Raw genomic sequence first — 9,331 nt, forward strand, 5'->3', positions numbered from 1 at the left:
GAAATGTACATGGCTAATGGGCGTGAGTTTTGGCTGAGGATGATCAGTTACTAAGAAGACCGTCTTCACAAATTTTCAGATCAAAAGGAGAAGCCTAGGTGGTACTTGCTTTGCAAAGTACCACATTTGACATAAATACGAATGTTGAAGCTGGGCTCAAAATGATGAATGGATTAAGCTGGCATTTGGTGGAGGATGGTTATTTGGGCATAGGAAAGCACTATAGAAAATGGATACTATTTGGACATGCCAAAGTGGTACTTCCTTCACAAACTGTTGTTCTGAACAGAATAGGAAAATGAATGTTGTTGAATTATTTTTGAACTAGGCAAGGAAGGTTTTTTTACATATTTGACAAAGATATGACCCAAAGAATTTATGAGATTTTTTTGGGAATTTTGGGAATGACAGAAATATAGGTTGCTTCACAACCTAGGGCAAAAACTGCCACATGGACATGACACATAGGCAAAACTGATGAGGTGGCGCCTAGTCATAGCAACCCACCACAATTTACAAGGTTATGACCATCTATATTGGTCATGATCAGCTAGAAATAAGGGAGCAGACCAGTGCTATCTACTTTATGACCATTTCGTGTAAGGAAATTACGACCTTTCTGACCAAAATGGTCGTTATAGTTTAGGGTTTGGAGCCCCCTGAACAGCTTTTGACCAATTGGTCTGAAATGGTCATAGATCTATGACCAATTCTTCCAGGGTCACTGACAGAAGGTCACTAGTTGACATATTTCTTGTAGTGAAACATCTCGCGCCCAAATCCCCTAGCCGTGGCTCCCCCCGGCCATATTAAATCCACAACACCATTGTGCATCGACCAAGCAACTACCACCAGACGCCATCACGGTGTCCTGCCAATAGTGGCATGTAGCCACGCCGCCACTAATAGGAGCTAGCTACAACTGCCGTGGTGAGTAGATCAGATGACACCCGACCTTGGCCTAAGGCACGATCGCCTACATTGAGCCACGTCCGCGACTAGTACGGCTGCAGAGCCATGAGCTATGCTACGCCGACCGCCTACCATTATCGCGAGTACTCCATCTCCCAAGAGTGAGACATAACGAAGCGAGTGGTAGATCCCATCATTACCATGTCCACGCGGGATTTTCTGTGGGAGGATGCTGGCAACAACAGGAGCAAGAAGGAGGTGGAAAATTTGATTAGAGGGAGTTTGTATTGCCTCTCATGTCTCCCTAGGAAAGGATCGATGCAAGCGACTTCTGCGTGCAAAATTCATTTGCATTGAAGAAAATTTATTGGGACGTGTTTGGTAGCCTGCATCGTTTTTGCTCCATTGCAGGCTGAGCAGATGCAAGCTAAAAAGTATGTTATGCACATGTAGCACCAGCCCCCCTGCGTCTCACGCATTTGGTTGCCTGCTTATGACTGCGCTTATGCACTACATGATGTTTTCTTGCATACATTTGACTAGGTTTGCTTACCTTGTATTTGTACTCTATGTGGTGAGCTTACCATCTACACCTTACATTGATCACATCAATAAAACAACACTACAATCACGATGTACTGAACATCCATGAAGAAGTTCTTGATCCCACGCACCCCAAAGTGAGGAGACCTGCATACTTCAATATTAATCTTCTGCTTGAGCAAGAACTTGGAGTAAGAATCCTATGCCTCCTTCCTAGCCTTAAACCCTTCTAATGAGTTGTCTATGTAACAAGACACTTGTTCTTGGCATGTTTGCCATGAACTGTAAACCCCTGGAACCCTCCCTATGTACACCACACACCACTTCACCTAGCATGACAGAAGCGCCATAATTCAAGCAGCAAACAAAGGAACATACTACACATGGAACAGAAGAAACTTAGTCATGCATGATCATATACCCAAAAGGCAAAGCAAGTTCATCCTAACTACTAATGTGTCATCCTACCACCACATTCAAAAGAGGGTGTAATCATACCACCACAAGTTCTTCATTGGCATGAGGGATTAACACATACCACCACATAAAAATATTCATTCCAGCAACAATTTTCAAGCCCTAGCTACCACTAAATGTACTTCTTCATCATCATCGTCGTCGATCATCATGCACGCCATCACCACCACCAAAAACAACACTAGTAGTAGTGCTTGGCCAACCAGGTCCTAAGCCAGAGCACCCTATGGGCATCTCCCATGGCAGCGAACCCAATACCCAATGCCCCATTATCTAGGAGGTGGCTAAGAGCAGCCATCAGAGCCTCCGGAATGAAGCCGCCTTATTCCATGATTGCGTTGTATAGGTCAGGGTGGACGTCGACCGGCTTGCTCTCCCTAATGGTGGTTGCCAGCTCCTGATGGAAATATGCCCTAGAGGCAATAATAAAATGGTTATTATTATATTTCCTAAATCATGATAAAGGTTTATTATTCATGCTAGAATTATATTGATTGGAAACTTAAATACATGTGTGAACACATAAACAAATACCGTGTCCCTAGTAAGCCTCTACTAGACTAGCTCGTTGATCAAAGATGGTTAAAGTTTCCTAACCATAGACATGTGTTGTCATTTGATAACGCGATCACATCATTAGGAGAATGATGTGATGGACAAGACCCATCCGTTAGCTTAGCATATTGATCGTTCAGTTTTATTGGTATTGCTTTCTTCATGTCAAATACATATTCCTTCGACTATGAGATTATGCAACTCCCGGATACCAGAGGAATACCTTGTGTGATATCAAACGTCACAACGTAACTGGGTGATTATAAAGATGCTCTATAGGTATCTCCGAAGTGAGGGAAATATGCCCTAGAGGCAATTATAAAGTTATTATTTATATTTCCTTATATCATGATAAATGTTTATTATTCATGCTAGAATTGTATTAACTGAAAACTTAGTACATGTGTGAATACATAGACAAACAGAGTGTCACTAGTATGCCTCTACTTGACTAGCTCGTTAATCAAAGATCGTTAAGTTTCCTAGCCATGGACAAAGAGTTGTCATTTGATGAACGGGATCACATCATTAGAGAATGATGTGATTGACTTGACCCATCCATTAGCTTAGCACGATGATTGTTTAGTTTGTTGCTATTGCTTTCTTCATAAGTTATACATGTTCCTATGACTATGAGATTATGCAACTCCCGAATACCGAAGGAACACTTAGTGTGCTATCAAACGTCACAACATAACTGGGTGACTATAAAGATGCTCTACAGGTGTCTCCGATGGTGTTTGTTGAGTTGGCATAGATCGAGATTATGATTTGTCACTCCGATTGTCAGAGAGGTATCTCTGGGCCCTCTTGGTAATGCACATCACTATAAGCCTTGCAAGCAATGTGACTAATAAGTTAGTTACGGGATGTTGCATTACAGAACAAGTAAAGAGACTTTCCATTAACGATATTGAACTAGGTATTGAGATGCCGACGATCGAATCTCGGGCAAGTAACATACCGATGACAAACGGAACAACATATGTTGTTATGAGGTTTGACCGATAAAGATCTCCGTACAATATGTAGGAACCAATATGAGCATCCAGGTTTCGCTATTGGTTATTGACCGGAGACGAGTCTCGGTCATATCTACATAGTTCTTGAACCGGTAGGGTCTGCACGCTTAACGTTCGGTGACGATCGGTATTATGAGTTTATGTGTTTTGATGTACCTAAGGTAGTTCAGAGTCCCGGATATGATCACAGACATGACGAGGAGTCTCGAAATGGTCGAGACATAAAGATTGATATATTGGAAGGCTATGTTTGGACATCGGAATGGTTCCGGGTGAGTTCGGGCATTTACCGGAGTATCGGGGGGATACCAGAACCCCCCCCCCCCGGGGAGTGTGTGTCGGCGTTCTGGGAACGACGGTCCCCAGACTTGCCTACCTGCGGCCCGCGGCGTGGCTGGGGCAGCAGGTCTGTATGGCCCATCTTCACCAACAAGGCACCCAAGACCTCGCGAGGGGCCAAGCCTCGCGAGGCGGACGATGCAAGACCTCCTCTGGAGTGTCCTAGCTAGGTAGGCTCACGAGGAGTGGATATATCAAGGTGAGGCGAACCTCACGAGGCTCTTGTGACATGAGCCATGACGATTGACACCAGGCGGGCGCCAGCACGCACAGCGTCCTTGTTTCCTCTTTGGTGCAAAGGGGGCAAGCGCAACCGCGGAGTACCGAGGCCTCAGGCAAAGGTTGCCATTTCGGTGCAACAAGGCCAAGACCATGGACTGCAAAACAGAGGTCATTGTGGAGCCGAGAACAGCGTCACCACCAGAACTTTGTGCAGGCGAAGACTACTTTTGTTAGGATAGCTTGTACTAGCTGTCCTCCTTCAAATTAGCCCGCCATTGTTGCCTCCCTTCCCGCTCGATATTTGGGAAGAGGACCAGGGCCTCTATAAATAGGACTAGCCACCACAGTGGAGGGGGACACATCATCTTGGCTAGAGAGACCACCCTCACACACAAGCTCACCGAGCTCAAGAACGCCTCAACCTCAGGAGGCCGTTCTTCCCGTGTATTGTTCATCATTAGCCCAAGAGGCAATCCACCACCACCACACTGGAGTAGGGTATTACACCACAACAATGGCCTGAACCAGTATAAACCCCATGTCCTTCTGTGTTGTGAGTTCATAAAGTTCGTCCGTGGATCTTAGCGAGCTAGAGCGTAGATCAGTTGGAGGGAAAGACATCGTGCGCACCCCAGTGTTCGAACCTTAAGGGTTTGCCGAAACCCCATACCCTGACATTTGGCGCGCTAGGTAGGGGTGCGCCGGAGCTTTTCTCCATCAACCAGCGCCCCGTACCGCCGCACCGCGCTCCCATGGCAGGTGCCTCGCCACTGACCTCCTCGGCCGACGCCAGCAGCAGGGAGTCTGGGTACCGAGCCCTGGCCCCCGCTCTGCGGTGAGTGCAGTGGCCGGTCAAGTTCAGGCCGGAGATGCCGCCATGTTATGACGTCACGGCAGACTCGGCGCTATTCCTGCTAGCGTACGAGGAGGCCGTCCTCGAAGCCGGAGGTGACGACAAGATCATGGCAAACTTGTTCCCCCTGGCCATCGCCGGCGAGCCGCACGCTTGGCTGCTCGACCTCCCGGGATCCACGATGACGTCCTGGGGGGAACTCCGCGACCTCTTCACTGCGCGCTACGCGGCACCGGCGCACCATGCAGTCGCAGCACTGCTGGGCGGCTCCCAAGCACCTCCTTCAGATCGCCACGTCAAGCCTTTCTTCCGCCAGATTGGGGCCTCCTACAAGCGTCCGGGGGCTCCTCCGGGTTGGGCCGCGCCGGAAGCCGACCTCACCTTCGACTCGGAAGACCACCCCGGCTCCACCGCCAGCTCAGGGATGCTTCTGATGCTCTGCACGCCCACCATCTGCAACGTGGCCGTCACCAAGACCCTCATCGATAGCGGCACAGGTCTCAACCTGCTCCCCGTGGAAGCCTTCAGCCTTCTTCATGTGCCGCTCGAACGGCTCGGCCTCAGCAAGCCCTTCACAGGGGTGGGCGGTGGAGCTGCTCACCCCTTGGGGAAGAACCGCCTCCCTGTCACCTTTGGCACATGGGATAACTATCGCACCGAGCTGGTGGACTTTGACATCGCCCGCATCGGTCTCCCGTACAATGCCATCCTCGGGTACCCGGCCCTTGCTCAGTTCATGGCGGCAACTCACCCGGCCTACAACCTCATGAAGATGCCAGGGAGCAAGGGATCCTCACCATCCAAGGGGGCGCTAGGGAGGCCGTGATGGTGCTCAGGCTCGCCTTCAAAACCGCGGCAGCAGCGCAGCCAGCCGGCGCCGGTGCGTCGGAGGCCAAGGAGGCCGCGCCCACCAAGAAAAAGCAGTTGTTCACCCAAGACAAGGCGGAGACCAAGCAGGTGCCGGTCAACGAGGATGGGTCTTCAGGAGCCACCTTCACCATAGGAACCGGCCTTAACCCGGGGCAAGAAGAAGCTTTGGTGAGGTTTTTGCGCGCGAACAAGGAGATATTCGCGTGGGAGCCCGATCAACTGGTAGGGGTCCCGAGAGAGGTAATCCAGCATCATCTAAAGGTGTGCCCCAACGTACGCCCCGTGAAGCAACGAGCAAGACGGCAGTCCACTAAGAAGCGGGCCTTCATCGTCCAAGAGACACGCAAGCTGGAGGCGGCAGGTACAATCCGGGAAGTTCGATACCCCGAATGGCTGGCGAACCCCGTTGTAGTGCCAAAGAAAGGTGGGAAGGAACGGATGTGCGTCGACTTCACCAACCTAAACAAAGCCTACCCCCAAGACCCGTTCCCCCTTCCGCACATCGATCAAATCGTCGACTCCACCGCCGAGTGCGACTTGCTATGTTTCTTGGATGCATTCTCTGGATACCATCAGATCAAGATGGCGGTGGAGGATGTGGAGAAGACGGCCTTCTTGACACCATGTGGGGTGTACTGCTACACCTGCATGCCTTTCGGCCTTCGCAACGCGGGCGCAACCTTTCAGCGGCTGATGCACATCGCCTTGGGGCGGTAGCTCGGCAGGAACACAGAGGCCTACGTTGATGACATAGTGGTCAAATCCCGCGAGGCGAGGACGTTGATTCAAGACTTGGAGGAGACCTTCGAGAGCTTGCGCCAAGTGAACTAGAGGCTTAACCCGGGAAAGTGTGTGTTAGGCATCCCATCCGGCAAGTTGCTAGGGTTTCTTGTATCCCACAGAGGGATCGAGGTGAACCTGGAAAAGATCAAGGCCATTGAAGACATGAGCCCACCACAGACCCTCAAGGAGATGCAAAAGCTGACAGGACGGGTGACCGCGTTAGGGTGTTTCATTTCTAAGCTAGGCGAGCATGCCTTGCCCTTCTTTAAGATCATGAAGAAGAATGGCCCCTTCGAGTGGACCCCGGAGGCTGGCCAGGCCTTCCGAGACCTCAAGAAATACCTCACCGCCCCCCCCCCCCCGGGGATGGTGGCACCACGGCCTCTCGAGCCTCTCTTGCTCTAACTTGCCGCCACCCCGTACTCTGCCAGCGCGGTGCTGGTGGCGGTTCGGGAGGAGCGTCAAGACAAGGGTAGAGCTGAGGCAGCACCGGGCCAGAGAGGTGCAACAAAGCCTTCATCGGCGAAGGACCTAGCTCAGCAAAGCAACATCGCGGAAGCTCCTGAGGGCGGTCAGGTCTCAGGAGACCCATCACCTCAGGATATGCCGCAATCTACGCGGGACCCGAGCCTCAACAGTATACCGGCCCTCGTCGAGCACCCAGTGTACTTCGTCAGCACTGTACTGCGAGACGCGAGGGCGCACTACCCCATGCCCCAGAAGCTCCTGCTTGCACTTTTGGTGGCCTCGCGCAAGCTGCGGCACTACTTCCAGGGGCACCCCATCAAGGTCGTCTCGTCTTACCCATTGGAGAGGATACTCAGGAGCCCAAACTCGGCCGGAAGGGTTGCTGAATGGAACATCGAGCTCCAAGCATTTCAGCTGGAGTTTAGCACCACCAGGGTCATCAAGGGAGCCGCGCTCGCCGATTTTGTGGCAGAATGGACAGATGCCCCGGCTCTTGAGGAAGGAGAAGACCAGTCCACCTCCCCAGGAAGCGAAGCGCCAGACGGCTGGGTCATGTATTTTGATGGCGCCTTTGCACACCAGGGCGCGGGGGCTGGGGCAGTGCTCATCTCGCCCACTCAGGACAAGCTTTGCTACGCCGTGCAACTCTTCTTTCAATACGGCGAGAAGGTCTCCAACAATATAGCAGAATACGAGGGCCTCATAGCCGGCCTGAAGGCTGCGGCGGCTATGGGGGTGAGGCGTCTTACCGTCAAGGGCGACTTGCAGCTCCTCGTCAACTTCTCCAACAAAGTGTACGAGCCAAAGGATGAGCACATGGAGGCCTACCTTGCTGAGGTGCGCAAAATGGAAAAGCAGTTCACAGGCTTGGAGCTGCAGCACATGCCCCGGGGCACCAACAAGGAAGCCGACAACATCGCCAAGAGAGCATCCAAGCGGCAACCGCAAGAGCCCGACGTCTTCAAAGAGCGGCTCTTCAAGCCGTCAGCTACGCCATGACTCAGCCTCGGGAGGAGCTCCCTCAGCCCCCGGCCTCGGGAGCCCCAGATTGCGGCCCAACCTCAGGAGCTCGGCTGCTCTTGGCGCTCGAGCCCCAGGAGGAGTGCTGGACCAAGGAGCTCCGGGAGTACCTGATGCACGGGACACTACCGAAGAAAGAAGAGGATGCGGAGTGCGTGTCCCGACAGGCCACGGCATACTGCATTCAAGACGGCGAGTTGTACAGGAAACGACCGAATGACGTCACGCTGCGCTGCATCTCCAGTGATCAAGGGAGGGAGCTGCTGACTGACATACACGGCGGGGACTGTGGACATCACTCGTCATCACGGACCCTCGTCGGCAAGGCCATCCGCAGTGGATTCTATTGTCCTACAGCACTCAACGATGCAGCTGAGCTGGTGAAGTCCTGCGAAGCTTGCCAATTCCACGCCAAGCAAATCCATCAGCCTGCTCAGGGCCTCCAAACCATCCCGCTCACGTGGCCGTTCGTGGTCTGGGGACTGGACATCCTAGGCCCGTTCCCACGAGCGCCAGGGGGCTACCGCTATCTCTATGTCGCAATCGATAAGTTCACTAAGTGGGCAGAGGTGGAAGCCGTCCGAACCATTCCAGCCGGCTCTGCTGTCAAGTTCATCAAGGGCCTCGTGAGCCGCTTCGGGGTCCCCAACTGCATTATCACAGATAAAGGCTCGCAGTTTACTAGTAACCTCTTTAAAACTTACCGTGCTAACCTTGGAACGCAGATCTGCTACGCTTCGGTAGCCCACCCCGGGAGCAATGGTCAGGCCGAGCGCGCCAACGCTGAGGTCCTGAGGGGCCTCAAGACCAGGACCTTCAAGAAGAAGCTGGAGGCCTGCGGCAGGGGCTGGCACGACGAGCTCCAGTCCGTGCTATGGTCCATCCGCACCACCGCTACCAAACCAACGGGCGAGACTCCGTTCTTCCTCGTCTACGGAGCTGAAGCAGTCCTCCCGCACGAGGTCAGGCATCGCTCCGCGCGGGTCCTGGCATTCGACGAAATGCAGCAGGACGCCATGCGGGGGATGGATCTCGTGCTGGGGGAGGAACAACGTCGCGAAGCTGCATTAAGGGCGGCAAGGTACCAGCAAGCGCTGCGGCGCTACCACTGCCGCAACATTCGCTCCAGGACGCTCGAGACGGGTGACCTGGTCCTGAGGTGGGTCCTCTCTAGGGAAGGCTTGCACAAGCTCTCACCCATGTGGGAGGGCCCATTCAGGGTCGTTCACATCACCAGGCCTGGCGTCGTACGCTTGGAGACGCAAGA

Source organism: Triticum urartu, chromosome 4, assembly GCF_003073215.2.
Source record: "Triticum urartu cultivar G1812 chromosome 4, Tu2.1, whole genome shotgun sequence".
NCBI lineage: Eukaryota > Viridiplantae > Streptophyta > Magnoliopsida > Poales > Poaceae > Triticum > Triticum urartu.